Here is a 4,972-nt window from a genome sequence, read left to right on the forward strand (position 1 = left end):
CGGGAAAGCTTACTGTTTTGTTAAATAAAAGAAAAATAGGGAAAGGCTTGAAAAAGTTGAGACTCAGGGTGCAGGGTGAGGGTCTCAGGGTGCAGGGTGAGGGTCTCAGGGTCTCAGGGTGCAGGGTGAGGGTCTCAGGGTGCAGGGTGAGGGTCTCAGGGTGCAGGGTGAGGGTCTCAGGGTGCAGGGTGAGGGAGCAGCAGACAGGAGAAAGGGTTACACACACAGCACACCCATTGGATGGGAAAGGCTAGAGTTCAGCCAGGCTCGTCTTGTTCTCAGGGTTAACTTTCTCCATTGATGAATATTGCGGCCCGCTGCAATGCTCTTCCATTGTGTGCCGCTGGTGGCGCCTCTGTTGCATCTCTCGGCATTCCTGATAGACGCCTTCCAGCAGACATCGAACACGACATCAATGCTGCGACTGCGAGCGCCCTCGTGCAGAGCTATGGACGGAGCGCTCTCTGCCAACTGTTGAATGTTTTGTCATCTCCCTTCAGTTTCCGAACGAGACTCGTTCCGTCACCGATGCGTGCCGATGGGTCTGGCATGTCTTCCTGATGCGTGCTGATGGGTCTGGCATGTCTTCCTGATGCGTGCCGATGGGTCTGGCATGTCTTCCTGATGCGTGTCGATGGGTCTGGCATGTCTTCCTGATGCGTGCCGATGGGTCTGGCATACCTTCCTGATGCGTGCCGATGGGTCTGGCATACCTTCCTGATGCGTGCCGATGGGTCTGGCATACCTTCCTGATGCGTGCCGATGGGTCTGGCATACCTTCCTGATGCGTGCCGATGGGTCTGGCATACCTTCCTGATGCGTGCCGATGGGTCTGGCATGTCTTCCTCTCCAGCTCTCGGGCTCTTTGTTAGTCTCTCGGAGAGAGCCTCACTGCTGGAGAGGGCCCATGATCGTGGCCCCAGTGGGCGCACTAGGACATCTCTGATGTGGAGGTTTCTGTTCTGGGCGATGAGGATCATCCACGTGAGGTCGGCCCAGACCCTAGGGTTTAAATCTACACTAAAGACTCACTTCTTCTCCTGGCCTTCAGAGCGGAGCACGACTCCTGACTGTTCCCTGTGTTTGATTTTTACATTTGCTGTTGTAATTTATTGTCTTCTGTTTGCAACTGTAGTAATGTGTTATTTATTATGTGCATGTTCAGCACTTTGGCTCGACCAAAAATCGTTTTTAAAATGTGCTATATAAATAAAACTTGATTTGAATTGGTGTGTCTCTAAACGGAGGCGCTACACAGATATATCTTTGAAGCCTTAACACCTCGGACGTTACACTATTATTATATGTTTATAAACTTTAATGAACAATGAACATTCCGGTCAGAAGAATTCATTGCCATTTTCTTGAAATGTAAAAAGTGAAAAGATGCGTTGGCCGGGAATCGAACCCGGGTCAACTGCTTGGAAGGCAGCTATGCTCACCACTATACCACCAACGCTCACAAGCATCACGCGCACCATGTGGCTTATATATACAGTCTGTAATGTAAAGTACCGTCTGTGGCCAGTAGGGAATAATCCATCAGTCTGAGGTATGATGTGAAGTATGCTGTTCCACAAATAGATCAGTAAACCTTATAAATACCGGAGATTGTAGATTGTTATCGACAAAGGAGGAACAGGATGGAGGTTGGTGTTGGGATCAGGGTTCAAACTCCACCTCAGTCAGCACGAGACCCTTCACCCCAACGTGCTCCTGTGGGGATTGCCCACAGTATTGAGTATGTAAATCGCTTTGGATAAAAGCGTATATCAAGTAACATGTCATGTAATGTAAATAAATAAAAGACTACTTGTGGGCTATCTGTGGGCACTTTCAGACTCTAAATAACCCAAACCCCTAGGATTAATGTTTGCTATGTTCAGAAATGAAAAGTTCACGTGGAGGAGCCAGCTACCGCTATTAAAAGGGATAACCAATACAAGTTCAGAATATAACAAAACACACTTTAATGTATTCTAAATGTATTTATTTATGGGCAGTAGTTTTAAAGGTATATCGTCTACAGCCACAGGGTGGCGCTCGTGTACAGCTAGTAGTTTCTCACTTCCTCTTCTCTCGGAGCTGTGTCCCAATTCAGCGGCTGCATCCTCCTGAGGACCCATGTTTAATAATGTTATGTTAATATTAGCCTATAATACATGTTTAACATGTTATTTCTCAGGTTGAGTATAGCTTGTGTATATATAATATAAACATGTCTATAGAGATATTTATACACAAACACAGAATATATGTATGTACTGTAATATTAGCTAACAGTCAATCAATCAATCACTCAATGTTTATTTATAGCCCAGTATCACACATGTTACATTTGTCTCAGTGTCTTCACAGTGTGTACAGACAATACCACACCCTCTGTCCTCACACCCTCTGTCCTCAGACCCTCTGTCCTCAGACCCTCTGTCCTTAGACCCCTCTGTCCTTAGACCCTCTGTCCTCAGACCCTCTGTCCTCAGACCCTCTGTCCTTAGACCCTCTGTCCTCAGACCCTCTGTCCTTAGACCCTCTGTCCTCAGACCCTCTGTCCTCAGACCCTCTGTCCTTAGACCCTCTGTCCTCAGACCCTCTGTCCTCAGACCCTCTGTCCTTAGACCCTCTGTCCTCAGACCCTCTGTCCTCAGACCCTCTGTCCTTAGACCCTCTGTCCTCAGACCCTCTGTCCTTAGACCCTCTGTCCTTAGACCCTCTGTCCTCAGACCCTCTGTCCTCAGACCCTCTGTCCTCAGACCCTCTGTCCTTAGACCCTCTGTCCTCAGACCCTCTGTCCTTAGACCCTCACATCGTACAAGGAAAAACTTCCAAGAGAAAACCCACAGTTTAAGGGAACATGGAGAAACCTCAGGAGAGCAGCAGAGGAGGATCCTCTCCAGGACGGACAGACGTGCAATAGATGCCGTGTGTAAATTGAAAAGATAATACATTTGCAACATAGGTAGTCCAGATGTTTGGAAATGCATGTGTGTATAATAGGAAGATGAATCCACGAGGATATCCATCAGGACCGATGATCCAGGACCACAGCCACGACTCAAGATCCAGCGCTCGCGATCCAGGACTCAGGACCGCAGGATCATCCATGACTCCGGATCCCAGGCGTATATAGACACCAAAAAAGAAAGACATGTGGGGAAGCTGGGTTAATGGGAACATGAGTGTACACAGGTACAGACAGAGAGAAGGAAGAAGTAAGATGTCCCCATGAGGAGGACACGGGTACAGACAGAGAGGAAGGAAGAAGTGAGATGTCCCCATGAGAGGACACAGGTACAGACAGAGAGAAGGAAGAAGGAAAGATGTCCCCATGAGAGGACACAGGTACAGACAGAGAGAAGGAAGAAGGAAAGATGTCCCCATGAGAGGACACAGGTACAGGACAGAGAGAAGGAAGAAGTGAGATGTCCCCATGAGAGGGACACAGGTAAAGACAGAGAGAAGGAAGAAGGAAGATGTCCCCATGAGAGGACACAGGTACAGACAGAGAGAAGGAAGAAGTGAGATGTCCCCATGAGAGGACACAGGTACAGACAGAGAGAAGGAAGAAGTGAGATGTCCCCATGAGAGGACACAGGTACAGACAGAGAGAAGGAAGAAGGAAGATGTCCCCATGAGAGGACACAGGTACAGACAGAGAGAAGGAAGAAGGAAGATGTCCCCATGAGAGGACACAGGTACAGACAGAGAGAAGGAAGAAGGAAGATTCCCCATGAGAGGACACAGGTACAGGACAGAGAGAAGGAAGAAGGAAGATGTCCCATGAGAGGACACAGGTACAGACAGAGAGAAGGAAGAAGGAAGATGTCCCCATGAGAGGACACAGGTACAGACGGAGGAGAAGAAGAAGTAAGATGTCCCCATGAGAGGACACAGGTACAGACAGAGAGAAGGAAGAAGGAAGATGTCCCCATGAGAGGACACAGGTAACAGACGAGAAGAGAGAAGGAAGAAGTGAAGATGTCCCCATGAGAGGACACAGGTACAGACAGAGAGAAGGAAGAAGGAAGATGTCCCCATGAGAGGACACGGTACAGACAGAGAGAAGGAAGAAGGAAGATGTCCCCATGAGAGGACACAGGTACAGACAGAGAGAAGGAAGAAGGAAGATGTCCCCATGAGAGGACACAGGTACAGACAGAGAGAAGGAAGAAGTAAGATGTCCCCATGAGAGGACACAGGTACAGACAGAGAGAAGGAAGAAGGAAGATGTCCCCATGAGAGGACACAGGTACAGACAGAGAGAAGGAAGAAGGAAGATGTCCCCATGAGAGGACACAGGTACAGACAGAGAGAAGGAAGAAGGAAGATGTCCCCATGAGAGGACACAGGTACAGACAGAGAGAAGGAAGAAGAAGTAAGATGTCCCCATGAGAGGACACAGGTACAGACAGAGAGAAGGAAGAAGGAAGATGTCCCCATGAGAGGACACGGGTACAGACAGAGAGAAGGAAGAAGTAAGATGTCCCCATGAGAGGACACAGGTACAGACAGAGAGAAGGAAGAAGTAAGATGTCCCCATGAGAGGACACAGGTACAGACAGAGAGAAGGAAGAAGTAAGATGTCCCCCATGAGAGGACACAGTACAGACAGAGAGAAGGAAGAAGGAGATGTCCCCATGAGAGGACACGGGTATAGACAGAGAGAAGGAAGAAGTAAGATGTCCCCCGACAGACTAAGCCTATATCAGCAAAACTAGGGCTGAATCTAATCAGCCCTAACTATAAGGCTTTATCAAAAGGAAGGTTCTTAAGCGCACTCTTAGAAACGGATAGGTGTTCTGCCGCCCGACACAAACTGGAAGCTGATTCCACAAATGTGGAGCTTGATAAGAAAAGGCTCTGGCCTCCATTGTACGTTTAGAGACTCTAGGAACAACCAACAACCCTGCATTCTTGGAACGCAATGCCCTCGTAGGCCAGCAGGGTATAACTAGTTTCTTTAAGGTAGGAT

General features: G+C 48.3%; 1 non-coding gene across 1 annotated transcript; it reads right to left on the reverse strand.

Moving 5' to 3' along the window:
• Window positions 1-1,387: 1,387 nt before the first annotated feature.
• On the reverse strand, window positions 1,388-1,459 carry trnag-ucc (transfer RNA glycine (anticodon UCC)). The gene has a single exon. It is a non-coding gene; the product is annotated as a tRNA-Gly (tRNA).
• Between the last annotated feature and the right edge of the window lie 3,513 nt (window positions 1,460-4,972).

The sequence above is a fragment of the Pseudochaenichthys georgianus genome, unplaced genomic scaffold (genome assembly GCF_902827115.2).
Source record: "Pseudochaenichthys georgianus unplaced genomic scaffold, fPseGeo1.2 scaffold_546_arrow_ctg1, whole genome shotgun sequence".
NCBI lineage: Eukaryota > Metazoa > Chordata > Actinopteri > Perciformes > Channichthyidae > Pseudochaenichthys > Pseudochaenichthys georgianus.